The sequence below is a fragment of the Salvelinus namaycush genome, unplaced genomic scaffold (assembly GCF_016432855.1).
Source record: "Salvelinus namaycush isolate Seneca unplaced genomic scaffold, SaNama_1.0 Scaffold3, whole genome shotgun sequence".
Lineage (NCBI taxonomy): Eukaryota > Metazoa > Chordata > Actinopteri > Salmoniformes > Salmonidae > Salvelinus > Salvelinus namaycush.
The window spans coordinates 477,464-503,411 of record NW_024059896.1 but is presented as its reverse complement, the minus strand read 5'-3'; the positions used below and the strand labels follow the sequence as shown (position 1 = coordinate 503,411).

Genomic DNA, 25,948 nt, shown 5'->3' with positions numbered 1-25,948 from the left:
AAAAAAGCCGATACCGATTAATCGGCCAATTTAAAAAAAAAAATATATATATATATATACACTGCTCAAAACAATAAAGGGAACACTTAAACAACACAATGTAACTCCAAATCAATCACACTTCTGTGAAATCAAACTGTCCACTTAGGAAGCAACACTGATTGACAATAAATTTCACATGCTGTTGTGCAAATGGAATAGACAACAGGTGGAAATTATAGGCAATTAGCAAGACACCCCCAATAAAGGAGTGGTTCTGCAGGTGGTGACCACAGACCACTTCTCAGTTCCTATGCTTCCTGGCTTATGTTTTGGTCACTTTTGAATGCTGGCGGTGCTTTCACTCTAGTGGTAGCATGAGACGGAGTCTACAACCCACACAAGTGGCTCAGGTAGTGCAGCTCATCCAGGATGGCACATCAATGCGAGCTGTGGCAAGAAGGTTTGCTGTGTCTGTCAGCGTAGTGTCCAGAGCATGGAGGCGCTACCAGGAGACAGGCCAGTACATCAGGAGACGTGGAGGAGGCCGTAGGAGGACCGCTACCTCCGCCTTTGTGCAAGGAGTAGCACTGCCAGAGCCCTGCAAAATGACCTCCAGTAGGCCACAAATGTGCATGTGTCTGCTCAAACGGTCAGAAACAGACTCCATGAGGGTGGTATGAGGGCCCGACGTCCACAGGTGGGGGTTGTGCTTACAGCCCACACCAAGATTGGCAAATTCGCCACTGGCACTCTGTGCTCTTCCCAGATGAAAGCAGGTTCACACTGAGCACATGTGACAGGCGTGACAGTCTGGAGACGCCGTGGAGAACGTTCTGCTACCTGCAACATCCTCCAGCATGACCGGTTTGGCGGTGGGTCAGGCATGGTGTGGGGTGGCATTTCTTTTGGGGGGCCGCACAGCCCTCCATGTGCTCGCCAGAGGTAGCCTGACTGTACCGAGATGAGATCCTCAGACCCCTTGTGAGACCATATGCTGGTGCGGTTGGCCCTGGGTTCCTCCTAATGCAAGACAATGCTAGACCTCATGAGGCTGGAGTGTGTCAGCAGTTCCTGCAAGAGGAAGGCACTGATGCTATGGACTGGCCCACCCGTTCCCCTGACCTGAATCCAATTGAGCACATCTGGGACATCATGTCTCGCTCCATCCACCAACGCCACGTTGCACCACAGACTGTCCAGGAGTTGGCGGATGCTTTAGTCCAGGTCTGGGAGGAGATCCCTCAGGAGACCATCCGCCACCTCATCAGGAGCATGCCCAGGCGTTGTAGGGAGGTCATACAGGCACGTGGAGGCCACACACACTACTGAGCCTCATTTGGACTTTTTTGGACATTACATCAAAGTTGGATCAGCCTGTAGTGTGGTTTTCCACTTTAATTTTGAGTGTGACTCCAAATCCAGACCTCCATGGGTTGATAAATTTGATTTCCATTGATAATTTTTGGGTTATTTTGTTGTCAGCACATTCAACTATGTAAAGAAAGAAGTATTTAATAAGAATATTTCATTCATTCAGATCTAGGATGTGTTATTTTAGTGTAACATTTATTTTTTTGAGCAGTGTATATCATACACACACATTTTTGTAATAATGACAATTGCAACAATACTGAATGAACAATGAACACTTTTATTTTAACTTAATATAATACATAAATAAAATCAATTTAGTCTCAAATAACATGAGAACATATGTTAAAACGAACCACCAGCTTTCATGGGTCTTCAATATTCCCAGTTAAGTTTTAGGTTGTAGTGCAGATAGCAGAGCTTGTCTGCATGGTCCCCTTTCAGTCTGCTCCTCCACGAAACAGACCTTATTTGAAGTAGATCAAGACATTCTCTATGGAAGACATGAACGGTAAAATAACGATAGAACCCCTTTCAAGTTCAGCCGCAAGTTATTACAGGAATTATAACGCGTCGACTATTTCTCTCTAAACCATATACCTTTGACTAATCCGGAAACTATCACCTCGAAAACAAAACGTTTATTCCGTTCCCTATTTTATCTAACGGGTGGCGTCCATGAGTCTAAATATTCCTGTTACATTGCACAACCTTCAATGTTATGTCATAATTACATAAAATTCTGGCAAATTAGTTCGCAAAGAGCCAGGCGGCCCAAACTGTTGCATATACCCTGACTGCGTGCAATGAACGCAAGAGAAATGACACAATTTCACCTGGTTAATATTGCCTGCTAACCTGGATTTCTCTTAGCTTAATATGCAGGTTTAAAAATATATACTTGTGTATTGATTTTAAGAAAGGCATTGATGTTTATGGTTAAGTACACAATGGAGCAATGACAGTCATTGATTGTTTTTTATAAGATAAGTTTAATGCAAGCTAGCAACTTACCTTAGCTTACTGCAGGCTCCTCGTGGAGTGCAATGTAATCAGGTGTTAGAGCATTGGACTACTTAACTGTAAGGTTGCAAGACAGGTTAATGAGAAGGGTGTGCTTGAAAGGATGCACATAACTCTGCAATGTTGTATTGGAGAGAATAAAATAGTCTAAAATAATTTTCCACACAGTCTATGTCTGTATTTAAAATGTGTCAATACTTTGCGCCCTTGATTATCAGCGCGCTTCTGTATTTTGTAAAAGCGCTACATGGTCGCTGCCCATATCATTGCATCGTGCAGAAAATACACGGGAGTTCAGTTAACCATTTTCACTGTAGTGTCCAAAACGTCTTCAAGCAGTCAGATATTCTCTTGGCAGCAAGAGCCTCTCGGTGCATGCTGCAGTGTACCCAAGTGGCGTCGGGAGCAACTGCTTGCACGCGCGTTACCACTCCACTATGTTTCCCTGTCATGGCATTTGCTCCATCAGTACAGATACCAACATCAGCAGCAGCTACGTTTGGCTACATTTGGACCGTTAGTGGAATTCCCGCGAGAGAGTAACGGTTAATGTGATTGGATGTTAAGTATTTGATTAGGCTACCTGTATTTGACATTGTGTTGTTATTTCGCTGAACTCTAAATGGTTTAATTTTATTTTTGGCAGGGAAATGAGGCTACTCAGGTGAGAGAAAAAACTCACCCAAATGTATAGCCCCGTTGGAAAATATAAATGGACTGCTTGATCATGTGAATCACATTTTTATTTGGCGTACCCCAGTTTGGGAATACCTGGTGTAGAGTGAGGCAAAAAAAGAGATGGCAAATAGGTCTGGCTATTTGATTGGCAAACTTATTGCAAATTGAGAAATCATGTGACTAAACTGAATAAAAAGAACTACTACACTATAAAACCAAGATAAATGACAAAGAATGATTGTAAAAAGCTTTGGAGCATCTTCAATGAAATTTTGGGCAAAAAGGCTAACTCTGCTCCATCATTCATTGAATCAGATGGCTCATTCATCACAAAACCCACTGATATTGCCAACTACTTGAATGATTTTTTAATTGGCAAGATTAGCAAACTTAGGCATGACATGCCAGCAACAAACGCTGACACTACACATCCAAGTATATTGGACCAAATTATGAAAGACAAGCATTGTAATTTTGAATCTGTAAAGTAAGTGTGGAAGAGGTGAAACAATTGTCTATCAACAATGACAAGTCACCGGGGTCTGACAACGTGGATGGAAAAGGATTGAGGATAATAGTGGATGATATTGCCACTCCAATTTGCCATATCTTCAATTTAAGCCTAGTAGAAAGTATGTTCCCTCAGGCCTGGAGGGAGGCAAAAGTCTTTCCGCTACCTAAGAATAGTAAAGCACCCTTTACTGGCTGAAATTGCTGACCAATCAGCCTGTTACCAACCATTACACTTTTTGAAAAGATTGTTTGACCAGATACAATGCGATCATAGCCTGCTGCTGGAAAAACTTGTTATGGCTTTACACCCCCTGCTATATTGTGGATAAAAAGCTACCTGTCTAACAGAACACAGAGGGTGTTCCAGAATGGAAGCCAGTACAACAGAATCAAGGTATAATCGGGAATTCCCCAGGGCAGCTGTCTAGGCACCTTACTTTTTTCAATTTTTTTGGGTAAAGCCAGTGTGTCTAGGTATGAGGATGACTCAACACTATACACGTCAGCTACCACAGCAACTGAAATGACAGCAACACTTGACAAAGAGCTGAAGTTAGTTTCAGAATGGGTGGCAAGGAATAAGTTAGTCCTAAATATTTCAGGTAACCTTAAGTTACATTGGCCTACTATGCTAATTCTGTAGCTGTATTGTTAGAGGAGCGTAAAGATAAAGATTTTGTTGGGGCGCCAGGCAGGTATTAACCTGCTGAAAGGAAAAGAGTAGAGTAGTGCTACCAGGCACACATCAGCAGAAGATACTGAATAGAGTGGAGCCTGTTGGCCAGATAGCCAGTGGAGACTAGAGTGGAGCCTGTTGGCCAGATAGCCAGTGGAGACTAGAGTGGAGCCTGTTGGCCAGATTGCCAGTGGGGAGAGAACATAAGACCCACCATATAAAACGCCCGTCACAGCCCAGGGGTAACCCAACCAATAATACCTCATACAATAATAATGGCAGAGCAATTTAATGGCAACTTCATAGAAACAATTCGCAAGAAAGAACCCAATCATCAACATTAGAGGATTTGCAATAATCTGTATTACCTCCCAGTGGTGGAGTGCAGGGGGGTATGCATGGGTGTGTTGGTGGGTGTGTGTATAGACAACAAAGGCCTTAAAATGTAAACAGTCCCACAAAAAATCAATACAATTCAAACGACAATAAACATGAGCTCTCACGCAAACTCTCTCTAACTTCTTATGGACAGAAGTCTGTGTCTGGACGGTAGCGTCCCACCTGGCCAACATCCGGTGAAATTTCAGAGCTCGAAATTCAAACTACAGAATTATAAATATTTAACTTTTATAAAATCACAAGTGTAATACATCAAAATAAAGCTTAACTTCTTGTTAATCCAGCCGCTGTGTCAGATTTCAAAAAGGCTTTAAGGCGAAAGCACACCATGCGATTATCTGAGGCCAGCACCCCGCGTACAAAAGCATGAAAAACATATTTCAACCAGGCAGGTGCGCCACGAAAGTCAGAAATAGCGATATAATGAATGCCTTACCTTTGATCTTCTTCTGTTGGTACTCCAAAAGGTCCCAGATACATCACAAATGGTCCTTTTGTTCGATAATGTCCTTCTTTATATCCATAAAAACTCAGTTTAGCTGGCGCGCTTCAGTCAATAATCCACCCAGTTTCCCTCCATCAAAATGCATACAAAATTAATCCCAAACGTTACTAATGAACTTTTCCAAACAAGTCAAACAACGTTTATAATCAAACCTTAGGTACCCTAATACGTAAATAAACAATACAATTTAAGACGGAGAATCGTTATTGTCTTTACCGGAGGAAAATACCAAAGAACGCGCTCTCCTCCACGCGCTTGGAAACAATACAGCCAAAATGGGAGCCACCGAGAAAAGCTACAATTTCTGTCTAATTTTTCCAAAAACCAGCATGAAACTCTTTCTAAAGAAGATCTAAAGCTCTTAAAGTGACAGCGCATGGTGAAGGCTCCATGCAGGATTTCGCCACAATTTCTCTGTATAAAATGGCCCATAACTTTAACACTAGCAGAGATCCTGGAACTGATATACCCTTACAGTATATTATATTCAACAAGATATACAAAAATCAACATTTATATTTTCTATATTCATGTAAGAAATGTTTGAATGAAATCCGAATACTACTCATATTACAGAGCAAGTGGGAAAGATTCATGACACCCATTGTTGATTTGTAGCCTGTAGCATCTAATGATGAAACATTATGGAGTCTTAAAGGAGGACTGTAGCATCTAATGATGAAACATTATGGAGTCTTAAAGGAGGACTGTAGCATCTAATGATGAAACATTATGGAGTCTTAAAGGAGGACTGTAGCATCTAATGATGATACATTATTGAGTCTTGAAGGAGGACTGTAGCATCTAATGATGAAACATTATGGAGTCTTAAAGGAGGACTGTAGCATCTAATGATGATACATTATTGAGTCTTGAAGGAGGACTGTAGCATCTAATGATGAAACATTATGGAGTCTTAAAACTTCTTATGGCTAGTGGAACCCCTCGACAACATTCCGCTGAAAAGGCAGAGCGCTAAATTCAAAAATATTTTTTAGAAATATGTAACTTTGATGCATTCACAAGTGCAATACACCAAATTAAAGCTTAACTTCTTGTTAATCTGCCCATCGTGTCCGATTTCAAAAATGCTTTACAGCGAAAGCACACCATATAATTATGTTAGGTCAGAGCCTCGTCACAAAAACACACAGCCATTTTCCAGCCAAAGAGAGCAGTCCACAAAAAGCAGAAATATAGATTAAATTAAATTTATCACTAACCTTTGATGATCTTCATCAGATGGCACTTATAGGACTTCATGTTACACAATACATGTATGTTTTGTTCGATAAAGTTCATATTTATATCCAAAAATGTCAGTTTACATTGGCGCTTTATGGTCAGTAATGTTGTGCATCGAAAACATCCTGCAAATTTTGAGGCACATCATTTTACAGAAATACTCATAATAAATTTATAAAAGTTGATACAAGTATTATGCACAGAATTATAGAGATACTTCTCCTTAATGCAACCGCTGTGTCAGATTTCAAAAAAGCTTTACGGAAAAAGCAAACCATGCAATAATCCGACTACGGCGCTCAGACACAAGCCATGCAGATACCCGCCATGTTGTTGAGTCAGAAATAGCGTTTTAAATATTCACTTTGATGATCTTCATCAGAATGCACTCCCAGGAATCCCAGTTCAACAATAAATGTTTGTTTTGTTCGATAAAGTCCAACATTTATGTCCAAATACCTCCTTTTGTTAGCGCGTTTGGTAAACAAATCCAAACTCACGAGGCGCGGGCAAGTCCAGGCGAAAGTTCGGATGAAAAGTTCAAAAATGTATATTACAGTTCGTAGAAACATGTCAAACGATGTATAGAATCAATCTTTAGGATGTTTTTAACATAAATCTTCAATAATGTTCCAACCAGAGAATTCCTTTGTCTTTAGAATTGCAATGGGACGCAGGTCGCTCTCACGTTTAGGCGCGTGATCACCTCATGCCACTCTGGCAGACCTCTGGTTGAAACAGCTCTCATTCCCCCCTCCTTCACAGTAGAAGCCTCAAACAATGTTCTAAGACTGTTGACATCTAGTGGAAGCCTTAGGAAGTGCAATATGACCCCATAGACACTGTACATTCGATAAGCAATGAGTTGAAAACTACAAACCTCAGATTTCCCACTTCCTGGTTGGATTTTTCTCAGGTTTTCCCCTGCCATATGAGTTCTGTTATACTCACAGACATAATTCAAACAGTTTTAGAAACTTCAGAGTGTTTTCTATCCAATATTACTAATAATATGCATATATTAGCTTCTGGGCCTGAGTAGCAGGAAGTTTGCTCTGGGCATGCTTTTCATCCGAACGTGAAAATGCTGCCCCCTTATCCCAAACAGGTTAAGTACTGCAGTGCATCTCCTCCTCATGGACTGCACCAGATTTGACAGTACTTGCTGTGAGATGTTACCCCACTCTTCCACCAAGGCACCTGCAAGTTCCCGGACATTTCTGGGGGGAATGGCCCTAGCTCTCACCCTCCGATCCAACAGGTCCCAGACGTGCGCAATGGGATTGAGATCCGGGCTCTTCGCTGGCCATGGCAGAACACTAACATTCCTGTCTTACAGGAGATCACGCACAGAAGGAGCAGTATGGCTGGTGGCATTGTCATGCTGGAGGGTCATGTCAGGATGAGCCTGCAGGAAGGGTACCACATGAGGGAGGAGGATGTCTTCCCTGTAACGCACACCGTTGAGATTGCCTGCAATGACAACAAGCTCAGTCTGATGATGCTGTGACACACCGACCCAGACTATGACGGCCCCTCCACCTACAAATCCCCTCCTTCGACGATAAACGTGAATCCGACCATCACCCCTGGAGATAAAACCGCGACTTGTCAGTGAAAAGCACTTTTTGCCAGTCCTGTCTGGTCCAGTGACGGTGGGTTTGTGCCCAGAGGCGACGTTGTTGCCTGTGATGTCTGGTGAGGACCTGCCTTTTCAACAGCCCTTAGTCCAGCCTCTCTCATTCAATTGCGGACAGTCTGAGCTAGAGGTCGACCGATTAAGCGGAATGGCCGATTTAATTAGGGCCGATTTCAAGTTTTCATAATCGGAAATCGGTATTTTTGGGCGCCGAATTATTATTATTATTATTATTATTTTTATACCTTTAGTTAACTAGGCAAGTCAGTTAAGAACACATTCTTATTTTCAATGACGGCCTAGGAACGGTGAGTTAACTGCCTTGTTCAGGGGCAGAACGACAGATTTTCACCTTGTCAGCCCGGGGGATCCAATCTTGCAACCTTACAGTTAACTAGTCCAACGCAATAACGACCTGCCTCTCTCTCGTTCCACTCCACAAGGAGACTGCCTGTTACGCAAATGCAGTAAGCCAAGGTAAGTTGCTAGCTAGCATTAAACTTATCTTATAAAAAACAATCAATCATAACTACTAGTTAACTACACATGGTTGATGATATTACTAGGTATTATCTAGCGTGTCCTGCGTTGCATATAATCTGACTGAGCATACAAGTATCTAAGTTTCTGACTGAACGGTGGTAGGCAGAAGCAGGCGCGTAAACATTCATTCAAAAAGCACTTTCGTGCGTTTTGCCAGCAGCTCTTCGTTGTGCGTCAAGCATTGCGCTGTTTATGACTTCAAGCCTATCAACTCCCGAGATGAGGCTGGTGTAACCGAAGTGAAATGGCTAGCTAGTTAGCGCGCGCTAATAGCGTTTTAAACGTCACTCGCTCTGAGCCTTCTAGTAGTTGTTCCCCTTGCTCTGCATGGGTAGCGCTGCTTCGATGGTGGCTGTTGTCGTTGTGTTGCTGGTTCGAGCCCAGGGAGGATCGAGGAGAGGGACGGAAGCTATACTGTTACACTTGCAATACTAAAGTGCCTATAAGAACATCCAATAGTCAAAGGTTAATGAAATACAAATGGTATAGAGGGAAATAGTCCTATAATTCCTATAATAACTACAACCTAAAACTTCTTACCTGGGAATATTGAAGACTCATGTTGAAAGGAACCACCAGCTTTCATATGTTCTCATGTTTTGAGCAAGGAACTGAAACGTTAGCTTTCTTACATAGCACATATTGCACTTTTACTTTCTTCTCCAACACTTTGTTTTTGCATAATTTAAACCAAATTTAACATGTTTCATTATTTACTTGAGGCTAAATTGATTGTATTGATGTATTATATTAAGTTAAAATAAGTGTTCCTTCAGTATTGTTGTAATTTTCAGTATTACAAATAAATAAATAAAAATCGTCCGATTAATCGGTATCGGCTTTTTTGGTCCTCCAATAATCGGTATCGGCGTTGAAAAATCATAATCGGTCGACCTCTAGTCTGAGCACCGATGGAGGGATTGTGCGTTCCTGGTGTAACTTGGGCAGTTGTTGTTGCCATCCTGTACCTGTAGGTGTGATGTTCGGATGTACCGATCCTGTGCAGGTGTTGTTACACGTGGTCTGCCACTGCGAGGACGATAAGCTGTCCGTCCTGTCTCCCTGTAGCGCTGTCTTAGGCGTCTCACAGTACGGACATTGTAATTTATTGCCCTGGCCACATCTGCAGTCCTCATGCCTCCTTGCAGAATGCCTAAGGCACGTTCACGCAGATGAGCAGGGACCCTGGGCATCTTTTTTTCTGTGTTTTTCAGAGTCAGTAGAAAGGCCTCTTTAGAGTCCTAAGTTTTCATAACTGTGACCTTAATTGCCTACCGTCTGTAAGCTGTTTGTGTCTTAACGACCGTTCCACAGGTGCATGTTCATTAATCGTTTATGGTTCATTGAACAAGCATGGGAAACAGTGTTTCAACCCTTTACAATGAAGATCTGTGACGTTATTTGGATTTTTACGAATATTCTTTGTAAAACAGGGTCCTGAAAAAGACCCGTCATTTTTTTTGCTGAGTTTATTTTGTATATGTTTTATGTTGAAAAGTGTTTTTTTCTCAGACATAAATAAACAACTCCAGGTGAAAGACAAAGGCCAAAGCTGTAATAAAATAACAAATTAACTGGCAAAGCAGCAGAGCGAGGCCCGCATCCAGCAACGTCACGAGTCACGTTTTGCAGCTGTTTCAGTACAGCACTACAGGGAGAGGGAAATAATCCACTGGACTAGTTTCAATGTATGGAATCACTTATGAGTTTCTGGATTTTGGGTAAACTTCTCCTTTAAAGCATCAGACTCCATAGTAATTCATCATTAGAAGCTACAGTCCTCCTTTAATGCAGCTGGTGGCCACACCAGATACTGACTTACTTTTTATTTTGACCCCCCCCACTTTGGTCAGGGACACATTATTCAATTTCAGTTAGTCACATGTCTGTGGAACTTGTTCAGTTTATGTCTGTTATTGAATCCTGTTATGTTCCAACAAATATTTACACATGTTAAGTTTGCTGAAAATAAAAGCAGTTGACAGTGAGAGGACGTTTCTTTTTTTTGCTGATTGACGAGGGGGGGGAAACAATTGAATCAATTTTAGAATAATGCTGAAATGTAACAAAATTTGGAAAAGGTGATGGGGTCTGAATACTTAAAACCTCTCTGGGATATGTGGGACGCTAGCCTCCCACCTGGCCAAAAGCCAGTAAAAATGCAGTGTGCCAAATTCAACTAAAATACTATAAATATCAAACTTTCATTAAATCACACATGCAATATACCAAATTAAAGCTACACTTGTTGTGAATCCAGCCAACATGTCAGATTTCAAATGGGCTTTTCGGCGAAAGCAAACGATGCTATTATCTGAAGATAGCACCATAGTAAACAAAGAGAGAGAAGCATATTTCAACCCTGCAGGCGCGACACAAAACGCAGAAATAAAACGAGCTTCTTTTGTTGGCACTCCAATTTGTCCCATAAACATCACAAATGGTCCTTTTGTTCGATTTAATTCCGTCGATATATATCCAAAATGTCCATTTATTTGGCATGTTTGATCCATAAAAACACCGGTTCCAACTTGCGCAACGTGACTACAAAGTATCTCAAAAGTTACCTGTAAACTTTGCCAAAACATTTCAAACTACTTTTGTAATACAACTTTTGGTATTTTTTTACGTAAATAATCGATAAAATTGAAGACGGGATGATCTGTGTTCAATACGGGAGGAAAACAAACTGTAGCTAGCTTTCTGGTCACGCGCCTCTATCTAACAGTACACTTCAAGTTACCCTCGTTCTGGATGGCCGTACTTCTTCATTACGCAAAGGAAAAACCTCAACCAATTTCTAAAGACTGTTGACATCCATTGGAAGCGGTAGGAACTGTCCCTTAGAAATCTGGATTCCCAATGAAAAATAATTGAAAAGAGAGTGACCTCAAAAAAAACAAAATCTGAATGGTTTGTCCTCTGGGTTTCGCCTGCTAAATAAGTTCTGTTATACTCACAGACATGATTCAAACAGTTTTAGAAACATCAGAGTGTTTTCCATCCAACTAATAATATGCACATCTTATCTTCTGGGGATGAGTAGCTGGCAGTTGAATTTGGATATGCTTTTCATCCAAACGTGAAAATGCTGACCCCTATCCTAGAGAAGTTTTTAACGAATGCACTGTGTGTGTGTATACTGAACCAAAATATAAACAAAGATTCACAGTTTATATGAGTCAGTGATTTTAAATAAATAAATGAGGCCCTAATCTATGGACTTTACATAACTGGGCAGGGGCGCAGCCATTGGTGGGCCCTGGAGGGCATACGCCCACCCATTGCGGAGCCAGGCCCAGCCAATCAGAATTAGTTTTTCCCCACAAAAGGGCTTCATTACAAAGAGAAATACAACTCGGGTGGCTGGTCCTGGGCTGGCGTCGTTACATGTGTTCTGTGGTTGTGAGGCCAGTTGGATGTACTGCCAAATTCTCTAAAATGATGTTGGAGGCGGCTTCTGGTAGAGAATTTAACATTCAATTATCTGGTAACAGCTCCAGTGGATATTCCTGCAGTCAGCATGCCAATTGCACGCTCCCTTAAAACTTGAGACATCTGTGGCATTGTGTTGTGTGACCGAACTGCACATTTTAGAGGCCTTTTATTCTCCCCAGCACAAGGTGCACTTGTTTAATGATCATGCTGTTTAATCAGCTTGATATGCCACACCTGTCAGGTGGATGGATTATCTTGGCAAAGAATAAATGTTAACTAACAGGGATGTAAAAAATTCTGCCATCTTTTTTTTCAGCTCATGAAACATCCAACACTTTACATGTTGCGTTAATATTTTTGTTTATTGTAGTTACTCTCAGTTTTAGGAACATCTTCCCAAATATTTCACTTTATTTTTTACTTTACCCAAAATATGACATCAGCGATAGTCAAAATGTTGAAAATCTGTGAACGTCTAAATAAGAAATTGGGCCATTTTAAACAGCAGGTGTCGAACCCTTTCGACAACGGGGAGATTTTACTGATGTGCTTTGTGTCTTCGACGTAAAAACAAGTTTTGGACTTCCACTTAAAATTACGTATTTACTTATTTTATGTTTAACCTCTAACGCCTCACAAACCCGGATCCGGGAGCACCCCCATCAAAAAAGCTGACTAGCATAGCCTAGCCTAAAGACACAGGGATATCATATAATAAAATGTTCATGAAATCACAAGTCCAAGACACCAAATGAAAGATACACATCTTGTGAATCCAGACATAATTTCTGATTTTTAAAATGTTTTACAGGGAAGACACAATATGTAAATCTATTAGCTAACCACGTTAGCAAAAGACACCACTTCTTTACTCCACCATTTTTTTACTCCATCAGTAGCTATCACAAATTCGACCAAATAAAGATATAAATAGCCACTAACCAAGAAACAACTTCCTCAGATGACAGTCTGATAACATATTTATTGTATAGCATATGTTTTGTTAGAAAAATGTGCATATTTCAGGTATAAATCATAGTTTACCATTGCAGCCACTATCACAACTCTCACCAAAGCGACTAGAATAACTACAGAGACCATCGTGTATTAGCTAATTACTCATCATAAAACATTTCTTAAAAATACACAGCGTACAGCAGATGAAAGACACAGATCTTGTGAATCCAGACAATATTTCAGATTTTCTAAGTGTTTTACAGCGAAAACACAATATAGCGTTATATTAGCTTACCACAATAGCAAACATCACAACAGCATTGATTCAAGGCAAAAATAGCGATAACGTATAAACCACCAAAATATATACATTTTTTCACTAACCTTCTCAGAATTCTTCAGATGACAGTCCTATAACATCATATTACACAATGCATATAGAGTTTGTTCGAAAATGTGCATATTTAGCGGCACAAATCGTGCTTATACAATGTGATTAGTGTCCAAAACCTCAAGCAATCTGTCCGGCGCCATCTTGGAGAGGCACCTATACTAATAGAAAACTATTCATAAACTTGACTAAAAAAATACAGGTTGGACAGCAATTGAAAGACAAATTAGTTCTTAATGCAATCGCTGGGTTACATTTTTAAAATTAACGTTGCTTCAAGCATACAGCGTGCGCTAAAGCGAGACGCACCGAAATTCATGGCGGAATTATTATTTGACATTTTTCAACAGAACGAATTATCAGCATAAATAGTTCTTACTTTTCGATGAACTCTCATCAGAATCTTGGGAAAGGTGTCCTTTGTCCAAAAGAATCGTTGCTAGGTTGGAGAACGTCCTCTTCCACGTTGCAATTAGCAGTAAACATTAGCATGAAAGAGAGAGATACCCAACTTCCTACAACGCCACGGAAATAAATACCCGAAAATCGCAATATACTGACATAAACTGATATAATTCGGTTCAAAATAACAAGATTATGATGTCTTTAAAGCCTATATCGAATAAAAACACAGCCGGAAATGTCTAAGATCTATAACCGATGGTTCTATTACAATGTGCCAAGGTCCTCAGTGCGTCAGAGCGAAGGGGGAAAAGAACGATACACGTCTTTGCCATGTCATTTATAACCTTTGAGATCTACGTAGAGACTCCATTTCAAGTCTCCCTATTCGCTGACACCCAGTGGAAGGCGTATGCAGTGCATCTCAACCAATAGAAGACAGGCAGAGTTATACACAGGTCTCAGAACAGCAAACAGGAAAATTTGGCATTCTCACATACAAGTCCAGTTCTGTTTCACTCACAGACATAATTCAAACGGTTTTAGAAACTAGAGAGTGTTTTCTATCCAATAGTAATAATAATATGCATATTGTACGAGCAAGAATTGAGTACGAGGCAGTTTAATTTGGGCACTATTTTTTCCAATGGTGAAACAGCGCCCCCATATTGACAAGAAGTTAAGGAAGTGTGTACAGTTGTGGCCAAAAGTTTTGAGAATGACACAAATATGAATTTTCAGTCTGCTGCCTCAGTTTGTATGATGGCAATTTGCATATACTCCAGAATGTTATGAAGAGTGATCAGATGAATTGTAATTAATTGCAAAGTCCCTCTTTGCCATGCAAATGAACAGAATCCCCCCCCCCAAAACTGGAAGCTTCAAAAGGAGGGTGGTGCTTGGAATCATTGTTCTTCCTCTGTCACCCATGGTTACCTGCAAGGAAACACGTGCCGTCATCATTGCTTTGCACAAAAAAGGCTTCACAGGCAAGGATATTGCTGCCAGTAAGATTGCACCTAAATCAACCCTTTATCGGATCATCGATAACTTCAAGGAGAGCGGTTCAATTGTTGTGAAGAAGGCTTCAGAGCGGTTTAATTGTTGTGAAGAAGGCTTCAGGGCACCCAAGAAAGTCCAGCAAGCGCCAGGACCGTCTCCTAAAGTTGATTCAGCTGCGGGATCGGGGCACCACCAGTACAGAGCTTGCTCAGGAATAGCAGCAGGCAGGTGTGAGTGCATCTGCACACAGACTGATATTCTGCAAAAGGTACAGGGATTAGACTGCTGAGGACTGGGGTAAAGTCATTTTCTCTGATAAATCCCCTTTTCGATTGTTTGGGGCATCTGGAAAAAAGCTTGTCCGGAGAAGACAAGGTGAGCGCTTCCATCAGTCCTGTGTCATTGCCAATGGTAAAGCATCCTGAGACCATTCATGTGTGGGGTTGCTTTTCAGCCAAGGGTGTGGGCTCACTCACAATGTTGCCTAAGAACACAGCCATGAATAAGGAATGCTACCAACACATCCTCCGAGAGCAACTTCTCCCAACCATCCAGGAACAGTTCGGTGACGAACAATTCCTTTTCCAGCATGAAGGAGCACCTTGCCGTAAGGCAAACGTGATAAGTGGCTCGGGGAAGAAAACATCAATATTTTGGGTCCATGGCCAGGAATCTCCCCAGACCTTAATCCCATTGAGAACTTGTGGTCAATCCTCAAGAGGCGGGTGGACAAACAAAAACCCTCAAATTCTGACAAACTCCAAGCATTGATTATGCAAGAATGGGCTGTCATCTAGGGTTGTGGCCCAGAAGTTAATTGACACCAGGGTGGATTGCAGAGGTCTTGCAAAAGAAGGGTCAACACTGCAAATATTGACTCTTTGCATCAACTTCATGTCATTGCCAATAAAAGCCTTTGACACTTATGAAATGCTTGTAATTATACTTAAGTATTTCATAGTAACATCTGACAAAAATATCTGAAGACACTGAAGCAGCAAACTTTGTGGAAATTAATATTTGTGTCATTCTCAAAACCTTTGGCCACAACTGTAGCTCGCATTCTGTATCATACAGCTATGAAAGTTATATATTTAGAACCACCTGCTCGATTGGAATTAAGCGACGTCTGTGTCTTGAGTGTCCAAGAACGGTTTAGTTTTTTGTGTTCTGACTTGTAAAGCAGAATGAATAAAAAAGTAATGTTAACATTATCAGTAATTATCAGGAAACTCTACATTTGTTTTAAAATCACACCAAGATTGTTAAAACTGGCCTTAGGTTATTGAGCGATCTGATTAGGATTTACCCTCGTAGCAAGGCCTATTTATCATGTGGAGGTTTCATTCAGGTCTCTTTTTTTTAAAAACACACTGTCTTTGGCAGGAGAAAGACCAGACTCAGAGGAACCAGAGCCAGGCACGTCCAAACCAACAAGAAGACACCAGTGTTCCCACTGTGGAAAGTGTTTTAACCAGTTAAGGGACCTGAAACAACATGAGAGAATACACACAGGTGAGAAGCCTTACCACTGCTCCCAGTGTGGAAAGAGTTTTAACCATTTAAGTAACCTGAAAGTTCATGAGATAATACACACAGGGGAGAAGCCTTATCACTGCTCCCAGTGTGGCAAGTGTTTTAACCAGTTAGGGAACCTGAAACAACATGAGAGAATACATACAGTTGAAAAGCCTTACCAGTGTTCCCACTGTGGAAAGTGTTTTAACCAGTTATGGGACCTGAAACAACATGAGAGAATACACACAGGGGAGAAGTCTTACCACTGCTCTCAGTGTGGAAAGAGTTTTAACCGGTCAGGGTATCTGAAAAAGCATGAGAGAATACACACAGGGGAGAAGCCTTACCACTGCCCCCAGTGTGGAAAGTGTTTCAACCAGCCGGGGGAGCTGAAATGTCACGAGAGAATACACACAGGGGAGAAGCCTTACCACTGCCCCCAGTGTGGAAAGTGTTTTAACAAGTTAGGGAACCTGAAACAACATGAGAGAATACACACAGGTGAGAAGCTTTACCACTGCCCCCAGTGTGGAAAGTTTTTCAGCCAGTCAGGGGAGCTGAAATGTCATGAGAGAATACACACAGGGGAGAAGCCTTACCACTGCTCCCAGTGTGGAAAGCGTTTTAGCCAGATAAGTAACCTGAAAATACATGAGAGAATACACACAGGGGAGAAGCCTTACCACTGCTCCCAGTGTGGAAAGAGTTTTAACGATTTAGGGAGCCTGAAAAAACATGAGAGAATGCACACAGGGGAGAAGCCTTACCACTGCTCCCAATGTGGAAAGTGTTTCAACCTGCCGGGGGTTCTGAAACGGCATGAGAGAATACACACAGGGGAGAAGCCTTACCATTGCTCCCAATGTGGAAAGTGTTTCAACCTGCCGGGGGTTCTGAAACGGCATGAGCGAATACACACAGGGGAGAAGCCTTACCACTGCTCCCAGTGTGGAAAGAGTTTTAACGATTTAGGGAACCTGAAAAAACATGAGAATACACACAGGGGAAAAGCCTTACCACTGCTCCCAGTGCAGAAAGAGTTTTAAAGATTTAGGGAACCTGAAAAACATGAGAGAATACACACAGGGAAGAAGCCTTACCGCTGCTCCCAATGTGGAAGGAGTTTCAACCATCCGGGGGAGCTGAAATAGCATGAGAGAATACACACAGGGGACTTGCTGTCTTGTATTGTTGACTGATAATGATTACCTGTTTTTACCATATGAACTTGAATTGTACAAAGTATACTAAAACATATATTTGTATGTTTTTATTAGAAAACATGAATTGAATATGGAGTTTGAATATAGAGTAGGTCAGATTCCTTCTGTTTTAAATGGTCCTTTTTTAAACTCTGACACTGTGTGTGTGTCAATCTGTGTGTCATTCCTCCAGCACTGCAGATAATCAAGTGATATTTGGATGTGATGCATTTGTTCCGTTGTTTACATTTGCAATGTTGGCCCACTGATGATTTAATGAAATGAAAATGTTCACAGACTCTGTAATGCAAAATGTTAATTGTATGTGTCCACATATCTGAGTATGTGACTTGTGGTGGATGAATCAGAATTAGTTGGGTAACATAGATAATTAAGATGTCTTATCTGCATAATATGCTGATGTGATATACTTGTTATTAGAATGTATCCCTTCGGACTCTGGTGATGGCAGTTGCACTTCTTCCCTCAGCTGGGGCTCAGTCACCTGGGGCCCAGAGAGGGGAGAGGTCAGGCTTGTCTTTCACATGTCCCTGGTGCTACGCAGAATATCAGGAAGGGAAGAGGACAGGAGGGAACATTGTCTTCATATGTGAATGTATCTGTTAAACTATGTGAAGGGATGGTGTGAGTAATGGGGAACCAATTACTGGTTTCCACAATGTCTGTGCGCAAGTCACTCCCTCCTTTGGCATTGGGGGGAGGTGTATGGCAGTGTCTGGAACCATTGTATGTCCTCTCTGATGTTGCACTTATCCTGGGATAGTGTATGACCTAGAGGCTCACTCCCCTCAGTGAGCTTGTCCAGGAGTGGGGTCAAGAAGGGGTTTTACTTGAGATGGGAGTATCTAGAGTTGACAATTGAGTTATGCCATTGGATGAGTTGGTGTTTTTGTGCTATGAAGTACCAGGAACGAGATTAGAACCTCGTTTTAGGGACCAAACTGAACGATAATTTATAGCGAATGCTATCTGGCTACGGGATACTCTTTTCTCATTATAAAGTCTCACTTTGTGAACTGTTCCTAATATCTGTGGTTTGTTATGTCGACTAGGGGGTGGATCTTTGCTATAAAAGATCTCAGTAGCCATTGTGTTGCCACTCTCAACGGTTCATTAGAAATAGTGAATTGTTGAAAGTCATTGCAAAGATCTTATTATTAAAGATGTAGTTTAAGTATAACTCTGATTGGTGTGTGAAGTTTAAAAGTATAACTCTGATTGGTGTGTGAAGTTTTAAAGTATAACTCTGATTAGTGTGTGAAGTTTGTCTCTCCTCATTTGGTAATACAGAAATTAACCACCACAGACTAACCTTGTGAAACTGACCTATTATAATCTCCTGTTCCTGGGAGTATCATCCTGCGTTACAAACCAGTTTGCACCTGTGCCCTTTGTATGAATAATATCCCACCCAGGAACAGGAAACTATAAAGATATGTGCTCATCACCCAATGCTTCAGGAATTCAGACTGTCTACACTGCGCTGTGTAACTCTGTTATTCTCTCTGAGCTCAGAAATAAAGAATCTTGGTTTGACTTGGACTCCAGCAGATCCTTATTTTATAATATCCACCACAACTCTCCCACGGATTGCTGTTTATCATTGTCTCAATGAAGAGTTCTTTGTTTTCCTTTCCTGGGGTCATTTACAAGCCTCCCACTGGTTGAATAAACGTTGTTTCCACGTCATTTCAACAAAACAAATCCATGTGATGATGTTTGATTAATGTGGAAAACTGATTGGATTTGTAAAAAGCCATGAACATCAGGTATGTTTTATTTTTCACTGAACTGGCAACCTAAATCCAATGACAGGTGACATTTTGTGTTGATTTCATGTTGAATCCACTTTAGTTGAGGACTCAAAGAAATGTAAAGAGAAACTAGACGTTCAACACGTCTGTGCCCAGTGGGCTGGTTTGAATACGTGGCAGGTGTTGGATCAATATCCACCTTAGTAGCTAAGTTTCATGCAATTTGCGCCAGATTTCCATGTGAATATTCTCAAATCTGCATAAAACAATATACACATTTTCCCATCAGAAATGTTTGCATCAAACAGACTTATTGTGGATAAAAGGCTTTGCGTTATGACGTAGTGCACAAGAAAAATTACGTTTGCTGTTAAATTCCCATGTACCGAATGAAAAATACAAGTTAAATTGGTTTCCAATATATTTTCAACTCTCCTGATGGTTTTAAAAACTTGTGTAAAATAGAAAACATGCTCTTGTCCCGTGCACTGTAGTCAGCAGCTCACATATACAGTGATGGTAGGCTACCTACATGATGAGATTATTATGGATGAGAGAGATATTATTTTATTTGTCAAATGGCAGCCAAGCATCAATCATCATGTCACCAGAATAAGACCATCAAAATGTATTGGAAAGGAGCATCAAGCTCATCACATGCAGTTTCACCACCCTGTGAAGTTCATAACTTATTTTGTCTGTAGCCTAATAAACTGCATGGTTTCCCAAGTCGTAGAGGGAGGACCACACAACATATCATCACGTGACTCCAAGTTAAATAAGATGTGATGGTTAGTATATAAATATTTGTGGATAAATGAGTTTCCACCGCCATTTCTTGCTCATACATTTTTACTGACACAAAAAGACCCCACCATGTCAAACAAACTAACAAATTGTCTATCTGCATTAATAAAAGTGTACAGGCATATCCTGTTTCCGTCAGCCCGGTCATTACTTTTGAAATGGTTGGATCAATGTCCACCTTCGTGATATGGATGAAGCCTGATTTGGAATGTCTGAGTAGTTCTATCTGATGTCATAATACACCCCTCTGATAATCAAGTGATATTTGGAATGTCTGAGTAGTTCTATCTGATGTCATAATACACTCCTCTGATAATCAAGTGATATTTAGAATGTCTGAGTAGTTCTATCTGATGTCATAATACACCCCTCTGATAATCAAGTGATATTTAGAATGTCTGAGTAGTTCTATCTGATGTCATAATACACTCTGATAGTGATCCATTTGCTCCATTGTTTCCATGTCAGTCTGATGATTTATATCTGACAGAGGGGCTTTAAAGGAATAGTATGGTCACATTTACAGGTTGTGGCTCAGTATTCTTAGTATGTTGTGAAAAAAGAACAATCAACTATTTATTGATAATGTTTATTCCTATTCAGCTTCTACATCTGCATAGAGGCAAACAGTATCTTAAAGTTGATTAAATATATATATATATATATATTGTACACTTCTATTTTCACAATTTGAATTATTATTCATCAAAAACTATACCAACAATACACTGCAGCTTTGACATCAAGAAGAGAATGGGCTGATGGGTGGTGGTGCTACTATACAGGTAAGGCTGTCCAATATGAATATTCAATACACACAATAGGTTGATCAGTAGCCAGTTAGCTAGCTGCTACAGTCCAATATGAATATTCAATACACACAATAGGTTGATCGGTAGCCAGTTAGCTGTGCTGCTACAGTCCAATATGAATGTTCAATACACACAATAGGTTGATCAGTAGCCAGTTAGCTAGCTGCTTCAGTCCAATATGAATATTCAATACACACAATAGGTTGATCGGTAGCCAGATAGCTAGCTGCTACAGTCCAATATGAATGTTCAATACACACTAGGTTGATAAGTAGCCAGTTAGCTGTGCTGCTACAGTCCAATATGAATGTTCAATACACACAATAGGTTGACTTTTGACCAATATGAATGTTCATAATGAGGGACAAATAAAGGTGGGCTCTCCTGTCAACATGGGGCTCCTGCTGCAGGTAGCCTAGCGGTTACTAGTGTTGGGCCAGTAACCGAAAGATCTCTGGTTTGAATCCCAAAGACAAATAGGTGAAAAATCTGTCAATTTGCCCTTGAGGACACCAGCAGCAGGATCCTCATGTTTCTCCCATTCTTCTCTGCAGATCCTCTCAAACTCTGTCAGGTTGGATGGGGAGTGTCACTACAAAGCTATTTTCAGGTCTCTCCAGAGATGTTAAATCGGGTTCAAATCCGGGCTCTGGCTGGTCCCCTCAAGGACATTCAGAGACGTCTCCCAAAGCCACTCCTGCATTGTCTTGGCTTTGTGCGTAGGGTCGTTGTCCTATTGGAAGGTTAACCTTTGGCCCAATCTGAGGTCCTGAGTGCTCTGGAGCAAGTTTTCAAAAATTATCTCTCTGTATTTTGCTCCGTTCATCTTTCCCTCGATCCTGACGAGTCTCCCAGTCCATGCCACTGAAAAACATCCCCACAGCATGATGCTGTCAACCCAATGCTTCACCATAGGAATGGTGCCAGGTTTCCTCCAGACGTGACCCTTGGCATTCATCAGACCAGAGAATTTTGTTACTCATGGTCTGATAGTCCTTAAGGTGCCTTTTGGCAAACTCCAAGCTGGCTTTCATGTGCCTTTTACTGAGGAGTGGCTTCCGTCTGGCAACTCTACCATAAAGTCCTGCTTGGTGGAGTGATGCAGAGATGGTTGTCCTTCTGGAAGGTTCTCCCATCTCCACAGAGGAGCTCTGTCAGAGTGACCATTGGGTTCTTGGTTACCTTCCTGACCAAGGCCCTTCTCCCCCGATTGTTCAGTTTGGCCGGGCAGCCAGCAGTAGGAAGGGTCTTGGTGGTTTCAAACTTCTTCCTTTTAAGATGATGGGGACCTTCAATGCTGCAGAAATGTTTTGGTACACTTCCCCAGATCTATGCCGTGACACAATCCTGTCTCGAAAGGAGTATATCACATCAAATACAGGCTACTTAAAGTTCTTGAGAGAACACACATATGCTCGTACACTTGTCTCATTTTTACAAAAATAGAATTGTGCTTTTGGTCATGCAATATTTTCTTTATATATATATATACACTGATCATACCAAACATTTGGAGAGAAATAAACGTCCTAATATGGACTAGGAACCTCCTCCTTTTCCCTCAGAAGAGCCTCAATTTGTCGGGGCATGAACTCTTCAAAGTGTCCAAAGCCTTCCACAGGGATGCTGGCACATGTTGACTCCAATGCTTCCCACAATTGTGTCATGTTGGCTGGATGTCCTTTGGGTGCAGTGAAGGCTCCTCAGAGAAGGATGGTCTTCCCCTTCCTCCTCTGAGGAGCCTCCACTGCACCCAAAGGACATCGAGCCAACATGACATAATTGTGGGGAGGGATTTTCAGTGAGTTTCAGAAGAAAATAAATTGGTAAAACATTAAAATAAAATCATTTTTGGATAAAACTATACTAAATATAATCACATCACCAAATAATTGAATAAAACATACTATTTTGCGTCCTCCTCTGGGTACATTGACTTCAATACAAAACCTAGGAGGCTCATGGTTCTCAAGGCTTCCATAGACTTAAACAGTAATTATGACAACTTCTGGAGGACATCCTCCAACCTATCAGAGCTCTTTCAGCATGAACCTTCTCCGCTGTGCAATGTGGTTTCCGAGCTGGTCATGGGTGCACCTCAACCCCGCTCAAGGTACTAAACGATATCATAACCGCCATCGAGAAGAGACAATACTGTGCAGCCGTATTCATGGGTTGGCACCCCCCATTGGGTTGTGCCATGGCGAAGATCTTTGTGGGCTATACTCGGCCTTGTCTCAGGATGGTAAGTTGGTGGTTGAAGATATCCCTCTAGTGGTGTGGGGGCTGTGCTTTGGCAAAGTGGGTGGGGTTATATCCTGCCTGTTTGGCCCTGTCCGGGGGTATCATCGGATGGGGCCACAGTGTCTCCTGACCCCTCCTGTCTCAGCCTCCAGTATTTATGCTGCAGTAGTTTATGTGTCGGGGGGCTGGGGTCAGTCTGTTATATCTGGAGTATTTCTCCTGTCTTATCCGGTGTCCTGTGTGAATTTAAGTATGCTCTCTCGAATTCTCTCTTTCTCTCTTTCTTTCTTTCTCTCTCTCGGATGACCTGAGCCCTAGGACCATGCCTCAGGACTACCTGGCATGATGACTCCTTGCTGTCCCCAGTCCAGCTGGCCGTGCTGCTGCTCCAGTTTCAACTGTTCTGCCTGCGGCTATGGAACCCTGACCTGTTCACCGGAGGTGCTACCTGTCCCAGACCTGCTGTTTTCAACTCTCTAGAGACAAACGTTTCTTAAACAGAAAAAAACGGGATAAACATACCTGAATTTGTCAAATAAAATCAAACTTTATTTGTCAAATGCGCCGAATACAACAAGTGTAGACCTTACAGTGAATTGCTTACTTACAAGCCCTTAACTAAGAGTACAGTTCAAGAAGAGTTAAGAAAATGAGCAAATGACCAAAGTAAAAAATAATAAAAAGTAACACAATAAAATAACAATAACAAGGCTATATACAGGGAGTACTGGTACCGAGTCAATGTGCGGGGGTACAGGTTAGTCGAGGTAATTTGTACATGTAGGTAGGGGTGAAGTGACATTTCATAGATAATAAACAGCAAGTAGCAGCAGTGTACAAAACAAATGGAGGTGGGGTCAATGTAAATAGTCCAGGGGGCCATTTGATTAATTGTTCAGCAGTCTTATGGCTTGGGGGTAGAAGCTGTTAAGGAGCCTTTTGGTTCTAGACTTGGTGCTCCGGTACCGCTTGACGTGCGGGAGCAGAGAAAACAGTCTATGACTTGGGTGACTGGAGTATCTGACAATTTTTTGGGCTTTCTTTATAATTGTCCTGGATGGCAGGAAGCTTGGCCCCAGTGATGTTCACTACCCTCTGTAGTGCATTACGGTCAGATGCCGAGCAGTTGCCATACCAGGCGGTGATGCAACCGGTCAGGATGCTCTCGAAGGTGCAGCTGCAGAACTTTTTGAGGATCTGGGGACCCATGCCAAATCTTTTCAGTCTCCCGAGGTGGAAAACTTGTTGTCGTGCCCTCTTCACGACTGTCTTAGTGTGTTTGGACCATGATAATTAGTTGGTGATGTCTTCACGACTGTCTGTCCATGTGTCACTGTCTGTCACCTAAAAAACGTATCTTGACCTGTGTGCACCTACATTGTAAACTTTCATTCATAGGTTAGGTTGTAGCAATCTCATGATGGGTATAGGGAAAATTCTAGTATCATGTAGTAGCCGAAACCTATTGCTGTTACATTGAACAGGGTGAATGGAATATGAATGACAGTCATCTAATATGCTGTAATAGAATTAAGGCCATGCTCATGAAAAAACAAATAGTTCTGCCTCATCTTAAACACCACTGTTTGGGTGTTGGATGATTCTTGATACACATGGGAAATGGTTGAGCTGGAAAACCCCAGCAGCGTTGCAGTTCTTGACACAAACCGGCGCCTGGGACCTAATACCATACCCTGTTTAAAGGCTCTTAACTATTTTGTCTTCCCCATTCACCCTCTGAATGGCACACATACACAATCCATGTCTCATTTGTGTCAAGGCCTAAAATGCCTTACAGGATGATTTGTGTCTTAAAGAGCGTAGCTTTAAGGAAATAGTACCATCACATCTAGATAAAAACTAATGTGAAAAATGAATAGAAGTATGTATTCATCATTTACAATATATCAGCTTATTGTTAAATTATTATGACGTTTTTTTCCAATACAGAAAGTGTAGTAACTATTGTTTCCAAACTGCGTTACCCACTCCAGCCAGCAGATGGCGATATGCATCTTTCAGGTGATGCTTCTTGCGTGACGTGTAATTTACTGGACGGGACACTTCTTCAGGAACAACAACGCGGCTACTCTTTCAACCGCCTCGGTAGCTTGCTAGCCAACATAAAACTGAAAGATTGACGCTTTAGACCATGTTAATGTACATTAGCTAATCACAGTGTTGTAAACGCAGTTCTGTTGACGTATCAACTGGTTAACTTTAACCTAATTTGCTTGTTCAATTTGCAAAGTTGTTAAACATTGATACTGAGCCTAGCGTTAGGCTAGTCGCTAATTCTAACATCCCAGACCATGAGCTCACTAAACTACTCATCCCCCGTTAAAGAAGAGGTCTGCTGTATGCAGAATGAAGCTCTGAGGCTGAACATTGTCGTGAAAGAAGAAGAGGATGTTATAGAGGAAACAGAGGAAGAACCTTTTAGAGAGGAAGAGGATGCTATCTCAATAAAGGTGAAGGAGGAAGACGTCTTGGGAGTGAAAGAGGAGGAGACAGAATATCAGATTAACTCCAGTGAGTACTGTCTTAAAAACAGAGTCACACACTATGCCGTTGTTGAACTAATGTGGGGGGTTTTAAGGGCCATTCTACTGAAGTTCTACACTTGAATATGTTGTTCAGTACTGTAGGAATTGTTAAAGGGGCCATCTGCCTTTGTTAGTTTTAATCTGCCATTGGTACATATATTTTGGGGACTTTTAAAATAGATGTATTAAATTATCCATGTAATTTATCCATGTAACTAGTATAACAGGCTTTTAAAATGCAATGTTGGAGCATAATTTATATTTAAGATATCAAAGGGAT

General features: G+C 41.4%; 1 protein-coding gene and 1 pseudogene across 1 annotated transcript in view; one reads left to right on the top strand and one right to left on the bottom strand.

Annotated features, from left to right (window-relative positions):
- Nucleotides 1-25,948, bottom strand: part of LOC120039782 (zinc finger protein 850-like) — a gene marked incomplete at its 3' end in the record, with an annotated part of 248,537 nt that overhangs the window by 68,456 nt on the left and 154,133 nt on the right. The gene's annotated exons all lie outside the window — the stretch shown is intronic.
- Nucleotides 16,228-17,454, top strand: LOC120039778 (annotated as a pseudogene).